Here is a 13779-nt window from a genome sequence, read left to right on the forward strand (position 1 = left end):
TCAAAACAAACCCACCAGATTTCTCTAGAACTTTGAACAAAGGACACTGCTTAATGAGTAATGCATAGCAGTCTTGGGCTGGGATGGACAAAAAGAAAGACAGTTCAGTCTTCATAGTCTGCTTCACTGGGGGAAGATACTTCAATTGCCTGATATGCATTTCTGGATTTAATCACTGCAGCCCAACCCTTTAAAAAAGAACTTGACTAACAAGGGTAGCAAGGCCCTACCTACTGTAATTCTAAACTAAATTTTTCCTGCATATATACTTTATATAGGCTGAGTATATGGTAGCACCAGGGGTGGGCTTCAAAAATTTTAGCAAGGGGTTCTCTGCCCAGTTGCTGGGAGGGCATGGCCATGGTGGGCATGGCCTAGTCAGCCTCCTGCACCACGGGGTGGGGGGAGGATGTTTTTGCCCTCCCCAGGCTCCGGAGGCTTTACTTGAGCCTCTGGGAGGGTGAAAATGACCTCCCCAGGCTCCGGAGGCCCTCGGGAGGCCAGAAACAGGCCTGTTTCTGGCCTTCCAGAACTTACGGTAGGCCTGTTTTTCGCCCTCCCCGAGCCTCTGCACGCGCCCTGCACTTACGTACAGCCAAAACAGGTCACGTGGGGACTCCGGGGAGGGGAGGGGTAGGCAGGGACAGCCAGGAGTGGGATTTGAGGGGTTCTCCGAACTGCACAGAATCTTAGCTAGAGGTTCTCACGAACCCCTACGAACCCCCAGCAGTCCACCTCTGGGTGGCACGGACTATGCACAACACAAAGGTATAGCATTATTATGGTTGTGAGGTTGTAACCAGATCTCAGCTCACATTGCAACCAGGGTCAAAGTAGGTTGAATGTTTGTGATGCCTTTTGTGTGTGTGTGTGTGTGATGCCTTGAACATGTGGAAGTTATCAGTTAAAATAGTAACAAGCAACAACAACAATAGTAGCCATCCTGGATCACAAATGTTGTAGTTTAGACCAAGAATGTGCAGGATGATAAAAATGTATTGGCTAGAGTAGAAAATGGACAGCTTCTCTATTCTTAGGATCTGCTCTAGATTGGAACTGTAGGATAAAAAAAAATATCAGAACCGAAACCAAAGCTGCTGTGCCATATGACTTTACCTTCGGCATGATTGTCTATGCTTCATGATGCTCTTTGCCACCTATTTGTAAAGTTTTGTAGCAATTAAAAAAAAAATACATAGAAAAGCGTACTTGTACAGAAACCTATGCTGCATACACATACATGCAGTAATAGAAAAACATACAATGAAGTGGCATTGTTTTGTGTTTAAGTAAAAAGAATAGATCTGTGACATGCTAACACATTCGTTTTAAATTAACTCTTTTTTTTAATAGTTTTTTTATTATTATTTTTTCTTTTGATTTATATGCCGCCCTTCTCCGGAGACTCAGGGCGGCTTACAATGCGTTAAGCAATAGCCTTCATCCTTTTTGTATATTTATACAAAGTCAGCTTATTGCCCCCACAAACTGGGTCCTCATTTAACCTACCTTAGAAAGGATGGAAGGCTGAGTCAACCTTGAGCCTGGTAAGATTCGAACCTGCAGTAATTGCAGGCAGCTGTGTTAATAACAGGGTGCTTTAGACCACTGTACTACCAAGGCCCTTGAAGCTCTGGCCAACTCCTTTCCATCAAATCAATAACTTTTGGTTAAACTGTTTGGACAATAAGGTTGTTATAGCAATAGAAATAGCATTTAGGCTTATATACCTGGTGGCGCAGTGGACTAAGTGCTGTTAAAGTAGCACTTAGTTGCCAGCTGCCTGCAATTACTGCAAGTTCAAATCTCACCAGGCTCAAGGTTGACTCAGCCTTCCATCCTTTCGAGGTAGGTAAAATGAGGACCCGGATTGTGGGGGCAATAAGCTGACTTTGTATAAAAAAAGAACATCGCTTAGGGGGGACTGAAAGCCCTACTAAGCAAGTATATACAAAAGTATGAAGGCTATTGCTTAATGCATTGTAAGCCGCCCTGAGTCTCCGGAGAAGGGTGGCATGTAAATCAAACTAATAAATAATAAATACCACCCCATAGTGCTTTACAGCACTCTCTGGATGGTTTACAGTGTAGAAGCATTATTTGTATATTGCCCCCAACAATCTGGGTCTTCATTTTCCTGACCTCGGAAGAATGGAAGGCCAAGTCAGCTTTGAGCCGGTCAGGATCGAACTCCAGGCTGCGGGCAGCATTTGCCTCTAATACTGCATTTTAACTACTGCGCCTCAGGGCTCAAGTTAGTAAGATAACTGTTCTGACTCACATCCCCAAACACAACAAACCTTCTGAATTTAACTCAAAGATTCCTTTATTAGGCACGCCAGCAGCCCTGGCAAAAAGTTTCTCTCTCACCACAGGCTTAACAAGTCCGTCCGACAGGGAGATGAATAGTTGTCTGCCACATCTATTCATCTCCGCCCCCTGCCTTTTATCCCCAGAGCTAGGATGGGGCTTCGCTAGCAGCGGTGGCTCTTCCGTCCCAAGGATCAGCCTACGGATTTCCACTGCTCTCCTCTCCTCTGCCTTCTGCACATCCCTGCATCAAGGCACTGGACCCAGCTGTTCCTCCTCTTCCTCATCAGCCACCTCCAGTCCTGGAGGCTGTCGATTCTCCATCTGACGGACGGCCCAGGCTCCGCCTCTGTCTCTCTCTCTCTCTCTCTGACAGCTCCATTCCCTTTTCCCCCACGGAGCTCTCAGGTTGCCTTGATGCTGACGCTAACTCCCATCCCTCCTCCTCCTCTGATTCGGCTGCTGAAGGGGCTGGTAGCCAACAGGCCACAACAGTAACTCTTACTAACTTGAGCTCTTTCAAAGTCTTTCAACCATTCCCCACCCCCAACCTCCACCCCAAAATTGGCACTAAATATAATGCTAATGTAGATCACCAATGACACTGAAAGAAATATATTGTGGATATAGTGCATAGAAATTATGTTGTTTCGAAGTATACCACACAGTGCAAAATCTACTTATTCATACTGTTGTTTGATGGTGTCCTATTTTGCAAGCCACCTTATTGAAATGTGGTGTTCTTGTGGCTGCAAAGAAGGATTAACAGGAAGATTGTGACTTCTGTGGCAGGGATCACTAAGTGGCCAGTCAATTGTGAGATTGGGCCAGTGATGACGTGGCTCACCCATTTTCTCGAGGAAAGTGTGCATGCATGTGTTAATGGCTTCGTTATTTATCTTATAGTCATTCTAGACCAGTTTGAATGTAAGGTTACATTCCTGTAATCTGGTGCTTTCTGGCAAAAAAAAAAAAATGTTTATGGTCTTTCTAACTCCATGTTAAATCCAGCTAAACTTGAAGATGTAGACATTTTTATACCATCTGTATATCTAGTATCATACGAAATCAGTTCTTTGTGTCTGTCTGTCCCTCTGTCTGTCTGTCTGTCTGTCTGTCTGTCTGTCTGTCTGTCTGTCTGTCTGGATTTGAGTTTGCTGTAGAAATGGGAAGTCTGGAACAAAGGAAGCTGTTTGGACAGGGTGCATGATCGCATGGAATCTATAAAAGAAACTTAAAGGGCAGTTGAGATCTAGTAGATCTAGGCTGAGATCTAGTAAGCTCTTCTCTTTGGAACAAGAGATATGTACATGTCACTGCATTAGTCCAGTTTATCCAATCTTCCCTTTTCTTTCTGTGAAGGAAGAACAACACTTGTTGAGTCATTGTGGCTTTCTTTACACATGAATTTGCAGAATCCTTGATTGTCCAGAACTTAGCACCCTCCAAATGAGTTGGGGTACAGCCTCCTTCATCCCTGGCACAGGTATGATGGGACTTGCAAGTCTGTGTCCCCAGGTTATGAGAGAGGCCATTGCATACAATCAGTGATAAATCTATTGGTGGAATGTCACAAGTTCAGACTGCAGCTGAGTTTATAAATAGCACAATGTGTTTAAGCCATGGGTTTAAAAATGAATCAGTCCCTACGCCACAGGTGGCTGAGTTCACACTTATTGCTGAGCCATAAGTCATGGTTTACAAACCAATGCTTGAGTTTACAAATTGCGTTAAGCCAGGTTTTGGCGTGTGCACTGAGTATTCTTCAGTGCCTTGGCTACTCGCAGATGTGACACAGTCCAGCAGATTTGTAGCTGTAGATCCAGAAGAATCCAATAAGACCGAAGGAACAACTTTTACATTCAACCAGAAATAGTCTTAACTACAAGCAGGAAAAAGTGGCTGGATCCACCAATTTTGCTAAACCCAAGTTGACCAAAATAATTCCTGCATTTGCATAACATGCTGTATCCAAACCCCATTGTGATTTAAGGTGATGCCTGTTTCTCACAACATTCTGAATTATAGATGATCAATCCCATTTTAGCCCACCCCAGCATATCCTGCAAACATAGCTAATAAGAATAATAATGTCAACAGAAAGGATGTGAACCAAGGGTAGCAGGAAACACTTCTGATGTCTGGCTCTCACACTTGATAACAAGAAATTATTTTCGCAGTAATCAAGTTGAATGTAATAAGTAGTTCCAACCTTTGGGCTGGTTGCACACAGCTCGAAGCCATAATATAGTTTTATTTGTATTTAGCTTAACGTGATGTTCTTTGTGTGATGTTAAAGTTATTTCTGTACTCTGCCCACTTTTTTTTTTTTTACGTATTGACAAAAGGAATAGAGAAAATTGAGAATTGCCTAAAAAGTCCAGATTATTTCACTAGTTTATAAGATTCACTATGCCTGGTTCTAACGTCTTCAATCCATAGTTTTTTTTTTTAAAAAAAGCCTAAATTAGTGTTGTTAATATTAGTAAATTAGCTCAGTTTGTACATAGTATTAAGCCTTAAGCGGTTTTTTTTTTACAGTGTTTGAACAACATGGTTTAAAGTTATTGGCAAACCAAGCCAGTGTAGTGTTTTGTTTGTTTGTTTTTCCAACAAATCTGAAGTTAAAAATCCCAATTTTTACATGTTACATGTGAATTCCACCATTATTTTGGTCATCAGTGCCTATAAATAGTTCGGTTTCTTTTCCTGGCTAGAAAGCAAAATATGGAATTGCAAGCCAATCTTTTCAAAGTTCTGAATTCATTTTAGTCCAGCATTAACAATATTGATGGATTTTCTCCCCCCACCCTCTCCCCAAGCTGGTGTTAGTGTATACATTTTTATGTGCACTATGCTTCTCCCATCACTCCTCTTTTAAACGTTTGGCAGATGTGCAGTCTGCATAATAGATTATATAATATATAATAGATATTATAGAGGCTACCCAATAGATATTTTTTTTAATTTGGGTGAATTTCTTTGAGGGACAGCTAGAAAGAATAAAGCTTAGTTTTTCAAATAGAAGGGAGGTATTACTAAATGTGGATAGGTTTGGGATACTATTAAGACATTTTGCAATGACTATGGAACTGGGGTGGGTTCTAAAAAATTTAACTACCAGTTCTGTGGGCATGGTTTATTTTGTGGGTGTGGCTTGTAGGGGTAATGTGACTGGGTGGGCGTGGCCAACTTTTTTTTTTTTACTTTTAAAAGCATTTTTTCTCCAACCTTAAGATGTTGCCAAAAAAAATGCTTTTAGAAGCCTCTGACGATCAGGCAAGTCAGCTGGGATCGCCAGAGGCTTTTAAAGGCATTTTTTTTTTCCTACAACCTCTTCGGCTGAAGAGGTTGCAGAAAAAAATGCTTTTAGAAGCTTCTGACGATCAGGCAAGTCAGCTGGGATCGTCAGAGGCTTTTAAAGTATTTTTTTCCCTACAACCTCTTCGGCCGAAGAGAAAAAATACTTTTAAAAGCCTCTGAGATCCCAGCTGAGCCGCGTGATCATCAGAAGCTTTTTTTAAAAAAACTTTTAAAAGCATTTTTTCAGCCAAAGAGGTTGTAGAAAAAATGCTTTTAAAAGTAAAAAAAAAAAAGCCTCTGATGAGGTGGGCGGGGTAAGTGGGCCGGGAACCAGTTCGGGGGCATGGCCAGCCAATGTTATTACCGGTTCTCCGAACTACTAAAATTTTTTACTACCGGTTCTTGCAAAACGGTGCGAACCGGGAGCAATCCACCACTGCTATGGAGGAGCAGATATTTTACATTGATGATGATGATGATGTTATCCATTCAGTCATGTCCGACTGGGTGATTCTATGGACCAGGTCTTTCCACATCTTCTGATCTTGCACTACTTCTCTGAGTTTTTCTGTGATCTGGCTGGTGTCGTCTTTGATGGTGATTTTATAGTATCCATCTGCGTCTCCTGCTTACCAACTGCATGGACACACAAGATATTGGCTATTAGGTGCAAACATCCTCTGGTCATCCTTAATGCAACATTGATCTTAGTTGGGAAGAAAGTACTGTAATGCAGAATAGTTGAGGCAGTCTGGTGGGGCTATTGACAAATTAATATACTGTAAATCAGGGGTGTCAAACTCAAGGCCTGTGGGCCGCATCTGGCCCATGATGTGGTCGAATCCAGCCCACGGGGCTGTCCCAATCTATCCGCATCACTTCGGCCCGGTCTACCCAATGCGAAGAAACATCGGGCTAGTGTGGCTTCCTCCCGGTCTACCCAATGCAAAGAGGAAACATGCCAGCAGTTTGGAGAGTGGTGTCAAGCTGGCCACGCCCACCCATTTGGCCACGCCCATCCAGTCAGCCATGCCCAGTGAGTGGTATCAAGCTGGCCACGCCCAGCGGGCCCCCCCCAAGGTCAACCACAGCCCTGATGTGGCCCTCAATGAAATTGACTTTGACACCCCTGTTGTAAATCGTCACATTAAATATTTTTAATATGAATTGAGTTTACACTAAACACGTAGCAACTGTGTGGTTGATTGATTGTTTTCTGCTCGGTACACTGGATTAGTTTCACCCATTACTATACAATCTGGACCAGCCTAGATTTTTGATCTGATAAATTCCTTCAAGATTCTCACCGCCATCCCATTCTTCTCCAGTTTCTGTCCTTCTGATCCTTCCTAGATGAAGGCAAGAGGGAAATATTTTTGATCTCCACCCACTAGCAATCTTATAAATCTATATAAATCTTGTATAAATCTTATAAATCTGAAATAAATGGTGAAATCATCCGAGTTTATTTCAGTGGGGGGGGGAAATGCTTGAAAATTTCCCATTGAGATCACAATGTGTTCATTCTCTGCTCTGGATGGAAGGTTATTTTGCATCAGGTTTTATTTAAATGACTTTTCTTACCATTGGCATCAATCTCTGTTGAACTCTTTCATGTCAGTGTGTGGAATTGTGCTGTGGATAAAAAAAATGTGTTTTGTATTTCTGAACGTTGTATGTAGCAAAAGCAGTTTTGTGTGTCGATATAATGAATAACTTGCCTTTTAACATTTCATTAAAATAATAAAAGGTCATAAGCTACTTACCACAGAATGAAGGGCTGTTGTTGATTTCGGTCTGTAGGATAATGTGGTTCTTTTTATTGATTTAATGATTATACTTAAGATTTACTTTTTAAAAATAATACAGGATTCCGCTTTGTCTTTCTTTTGCTTATGTTTACATATTGTTTCTCCAAACGAATTTGCAAAGTGGCTGACAGTATAAAGCATTTTAGTACCGTACCAAAAAATCAAAATCCTAAAATGGTTTTCAAGTCCAGTGACAAAGAGGGCGGGCGAGCAGGGGGTTAGACTAGAAGATCTCGAAGGTCCCTTCCGACTCTGTTATTCTGTTAAGGTTCATTTAGAGAACATTCTCAAAGACAGTTGGTACTGAAGATAAGCAAACTTTTTTTTTAGAAATCATCCTCTGCTCCAAGGAGATACATGGACATAATTTGCAAATGTGGAGAGAAGTACTTATTTTTCGGAGTATAAGACACACTTTTTCTCCCCAAATTTGGGTGCGTCTTATACACCGAATGTAGCCCCACCCACCTCCTGGCCCCCACCCTTTGGCCTCTGCCTCCCAGCAATAGACATAATAGAATTTATTTATTTATTTATTTATTGGTTCGATTTATATGCCGCCCTTCTCCGGAGACTCAGGTCGGCATATAAATCGAACCAATAAATAAATAAATAAATAAATAAATAAATAAATAAATAAATAAATAAATAAATAAATAAATAAATAAATAAATAAATAAATAAATAAATAAATAAATAAATAAATAAATAAATAATAAAATTATGTCTATGTTATGATTTAATCTCTCTACTAAATCCCCCCCCCCTTATTTTTCAAGCACAAGAAGGTGGCAGCGTGGAAGCTTCCGGCATTAATATGGCTTCCAAAACTGACAGTACCCTCTTGCTAGGAAAAAAATTTTGTGGAATCATCACAGCTGGCCCTTTGTGTTCTGTCCCCGTCCCACCCACCCCCCCACAGACGGCCCAGAGTTAATAAGCCACACGACAAAATCTTTGAAGATAAAGCTGGCAGCAACCCAGTGGCTAGCTGCCAATTCAGACTTTACTCACACAAAACAAAGATTAGACTGCAAGCATTCCGATAAAGCAGGCAAAGTTTCAACAATACAAGGATTAGTCCAAATGCAGTCCGACAAGGCAGGCAGAAGTCCAGTAACGCAGAGATCATGGATTATTTCTAGTTTTTGCTTGTCACAAACTGAACCGGCCACCACACCCACATTTATACCCTGTGGGGTTTGGTCCAGTGACTCAGCTAATCTCTGGCACGCCTTCCCCTCTGCTGCGCACGCTTCTCCCTGCGCCGCTGCCGAGGATCCAGCCAGCACTTATCTCCTTCGTCGCTGTCCACCTGTGGCTGCGGGGACGTGCTTGGCTCTGGGCCTATCTCTTGGCCTTCGGTGTCCTCCGGAGGCATTGCCAGAGAGGAGGGTCCTGGAGAGGGAGGCCTTGCCAACTCCTCTCCCTCACTCTCAGAGTCTGCATCTGTCGATAGCCCAGGCTCGGGCAACGGAGCCACAACACTTTGCTTTGTTCAACTATGTTTTGTTGTGACCGAAAATTTGATTTCTCACAAGGCATCAGAACATTACCAGTATATTGGCTCACCAGAATGTCAAAGGAGACGTTCAAATCCAGCTTTCCCCTACTGGGTCAGAACCCCTTTTTCTCTATGGATAGACAGTCATGTGGTCCTTCATTCAGATGTGTTGGAAAACTTGTAGTTTCCCAGTTCTGACCCAGGTTCTTTTTCCATGACACTCCTCCCCCAATGATGCCAGTCACCAGATATTGCTTCATGAGAAAGTATTTCAACAGTAGCTGAGCAGCTGTGTAAATATATTAAGGATAAAAAAATACCATTTTTTTTTCCACATTGTAAAAAGAAAAATCTTGATTTTTCTCTTCCTTTAATCTCCACACTTAGCCTGCCCTGCCAAACGACCTACAGGGAAATAAAGATCCAAGCCAGAGAAGAAATAACAATAATAACACAAAAAGTCAACAAAATTTGAGACCTTTCCCCCTTTTTTTCCACTTGGATCTAAATGTACCCTGACATCTGCCCATTTGGAGACAACCTCCAGTTTTTCTAATTGACCATGTTCTAAGAAAGCTTCCTTCCTTGGCCTCGAGGCTCAGTTAGTTAAGAGTTGTGTAATTCTGAAAATCCTTCCCTGAATTAGAGGGACAAACCAGGCCTATAAAGTACTGGGATAGCTCCAGATGACTGCATGAGGACTTCCTCTGTTCCCAGCATTAATAGGTAAGTATTGCTGGTAACATAAAAGCAAAATTAGCCTCCCCCCCCCACAAAAGCAAGGAAAGACTGGAGTCACACTGTGCTAACCTACAAATGTAGTTGTTGGTTTGGGGGTTTTCAGGTAGGTTCTATGGAATCTAGTCAATTGTCATTTAACCAATAAGCCATCATTGAGCCAACTGCAGCTTCACATAATCTGTGAACCACAGTGTCAACTCAGAAAGCACCTCTGACCTGCTCTTGAGTTGCCATAGGCAAGGGGGATGGGAAACCGATGAAGCAGCACGGCAGCCAAAGACAGGAGCACATTCCAGACATCTCTCTCTCCAGGCTGTCTTCCAGGGTTACCTACAGCATCAGGAGGGGAGTGATCTCTACAACCCACGAAATTGCTCCATTGGTGAATGTGATTGAGGGGGGAAGGGGTGAAATGGTCTTGATTGGGATGTAAATTACGCGGGGTCAGAGTTGGCTTCACCTGGAACTGCTGACATGAAGCTCCTAATAAATAACTGGATTTCTTTTGAAGCTTGGCTCGAGGCTCATGATTAATTAATTAATTACGGCATCTGTTGGAACCCTGACACACAGCAGGGAGAACATGATTCTTGGCTCAATCACCTTGTCTCAACTCCAAAAGAGACAGATGAGAAGATAAGAAGAAAAACTTGCATCTTCTGAACACTGAACCCTGTCCAACAGCTTGGTTCTGAAAGACATAAACTCTCTGATACTCACAGCAATTTATTTAATGTAGATGGTTGCTCACCTCAATATCATGTCTCCAGGCAGCTAATAACAAAAATAATTATCACAACAACACCACAATAATCATCTTTGCCAGCTCCTCCTCCTCTTTTCTAGCATATTCCCCCAGGTGCAGGGTCCACTTTTTGGATCATTGAATGCAGGGGTGGGCTTCAAAAGTTTTGAACAGATGACCCAACAGATGACACAATTTATGGAGCAGGGTGCGTTAAGTAGTAGTAAGATAGAGGCGGAAGAAGTAGTAGAAGAACTTAAGATAAATACAGATGTTATCATCTGCACCTTTGATCAAATTCTATGAGAAAACAGAATTGCATAATATATTCCATATCTGAAGGCATCCTAAGAAAAATTGCATTTAGAGCTAGACGTTTCATGTTATCAAAACTCCTATAAACCTGCATTTGGTTTCTGAACTATAAGTGTCAATACAATGGACAAAAAAAAAAAATCAAATCCCTTGAAAGAAATATGGTTAGGATGCTAATTCTTTGAAGAGAGTCTTAATTTCCTTTTGCAGGCTTCTACTAGATCAAATCATGGATATTGGTCAATGAAAAGTTTGGGAAAGTACAAACTGGCACAAAATGGAATTGGCAAAAAAATGTCTTTAAAAAAAAACAGTTTAGAAGAACATTGCATACGTATTTGAGTTGAAAGAGTACAATGCATCTGGATGGGAATTTCTGAAACACGTCTACTGCCTCATAGAAAAGGCAGAGTAACACAATAATTAAAGCAACATGGATGTGATCACTTCCCAACTACTGAATAAGTAGAATTTGCGATTTATAGCTGGTTTTGGCCAGGAAATTTCTCAAGCTAAAGGTTCTTTCGTTTTGTGTTCTGGACCTGCTGAATCATAGCCTTCCTCTTTTCCTCCAATTGCTACACTTATTTTTATAATTTAATTTAGAAAAATTGGGTAGTTGCCTTTGTGAAATAAGGATGTACATACAGTTTGATTAAAAAATTGCTGTGCTGTATCTGCTAATTCATATGAATAATTTCCGCAGTTCTGAAATAATATTTGCATTTTGCCCGATTTTACCTTTCACCAGAAGAAACAGAATTTTTTTTTCAGTATTACTACATCGATATCTGTATTGAAATAATGCACATATCAAGATTTATAACATTACCAAAAAAAAGTTAAACCAGTAACAGCGTGCTCTGTGTACAGAAAAAAAGAGAAAGAGACAGAAGAAATCTGTTTCATTTTAAAGCAAGCTGAAACGATTATACCATGTTTTATGACACATACAGATTTTACTGTAAATGTTGTATTCGCCACAATTTTGTTTTTCAGAAATTAAAACTCCAGAATTGCCTTTGTGAAAATGAGGATGTGCCTACCATTTAATAGAAACATTGCTATATCTGCAAATTTGTGGGAATAATTTTCCAGGTTTAGAAGAATACAGTGTTTACATTTTGCTTAATTTTGTCTTTTCCCAGAAGAAATCTGTTTCATTTTAAAACAAGCTAAATTGATTTTACCATTTTTATGAAGCACACAGATGTTACGGTAATTGCGCTCCCCACAATTTTGTTTCCCGAATGATGTACCGTAAAATAATGGCTAAAGAATATTTGCAACACTTTCCGTCAAAGAAATTAAAAGGGTTCACACAATATGGTAAACACTTCGAATTGTCAATTTTGGGCTTAGTATTTTATGCACATTCAACCAACAGTAGAATAGAATAGAATAGAATAGAATAGAATAGAATAGAATAGAATAGAATAGAATAGAATAGAATAGAATAGAATAGAATTTTTATTGGCCAAGTGTGATTGGACAACAAGGAATTTGTCTTGGTGCATATGCTCTCAGTGTACATAAAATAAAAGATATGTTCATCAAGGTGAATTTATCCCATGACTAGCTTCATACATTATCCAAGCCTGAATTGCTTTGACCATGATTACCAAATAAGCCACCATTTCCTAGTTTCACACCAAACAATAGTAAATTATTAAATCTATATGCTGTCCAACTCTGCAAAATATTACTTAGAGTCAGTGGTGAAATACAAATTTTTTTACTACCAGTTCTGTGGGCATGGCTTGGTGGGCATGGCAGGGGAAGGATACTGCAAAATCTCCATTCCCACCCCACTCTGGGGCCAGTCAGAGGCAGTATTTGCCCATTCTCCAAACTGCTCAAAATTTCTGCTACCGGTTCTCCAGAACCTGTCAGAACCTGCTGGATTTCACCCCTGCTTAGAGTGTTATATGAACCAGACCAGTACAGTATCTATAGTCTGTCAAGCATTTTTTATTAAAATCGTAGTAATAACTTAAAAAAATTGCTACTACTCTTCACTAATGCTGCTTAGAGATAAAGGTGAAGATTTCTCAATTCTCACTTCATAATAACTGTATAAATCCAAAAATAAAAGTAAAGTAAAAAGTATTGCCATTGTTGTTGGTATTTCTTTTCAGCAATACAGACAGTGGATTGTTGTTCCCTTTTTCCAGTTTCCTAATCTAGTCTACAGCCTTGATATTTTTTTGATGGTCTCCCATATTAACTATTGGGACATTAATTGTATGGGACTGATGGGGAAGCCACTTGTATTATAAACAGAGTGCTAACCTCAGTCCTTTCCAATTATAGGAAGTTAGCACCCACCCCTCTCCTAGAAGAATGAAATATTTTAGGAAATATTAAAAAGGCAGAACATTGTATTTCCCTGGATGAGAAATGGAGAAACATGTTTTAAAGACAAAGCAGCTCCCTGCCCCCCCCCCCACACCTTTGTCAATGGGCCATTAAGGTCTGAGCCAGGCTCAAGCAAGCTTGGGAGACAAAGTCAGCTAAGCCCCCCCCTCGCTCCCTGGGAGTCTGACAACCAATCAGGAAACTGAAGTGGGGCCCAAGAGAAGGTATAAAACCAAGGGACTCTCAGCATCTCGCCCTTTTCTCCATTTTTCTTCTTCTTCAACATCTTCGAGGCATGTGATCCCCTTTTGCCTAGGACTTCAAACCATGTGGTCCTGCTATCCACCATTAAACCTTCTTTCCAAGCAGTCTCCATGTTTCCAGTGTCTTTTTCCCCACTTGGAACTGAACCCAGAAGGACATTTCTTCCAACACCAGCACTGATGATATTATCTAGTTGGGTAAAGAAATGTCTGGAAGAAAACAGCCAAGCTCAGAGAGTACCAAAAACCTTACAATATTAACCAGGTCTAACCCTCATTGTATTTTCAGGGTCAGTCATTGTTTGCATAGGAATTACCACCTGCTTTGACTGTCCATCCATCTGAATCTCCCTCCCTCTCTTTCACAATATTTTTTCAAGTTTTCAGTCTAGCCTATAGCCTTGAGATGTATCTATATGTTAACCAGGG

This window comes from Pituophis catenifer, unplaced genomic scaffold (genome assembly GCF_029215685.1).
Source record: "Pituophis catenifer annectens isolate HBS135680 unplaced genomic scaffold, rPitCat1.0.hap2 SCAF_14, whole genome shotgun sequence".
In the NCBI taxonomy this organism is placed as follows: Eukaryota; Metazoa; Chordata; class Lepidosauria; order Squamata; family Colubridae; genus Pituophis; species Pituophis catenifer.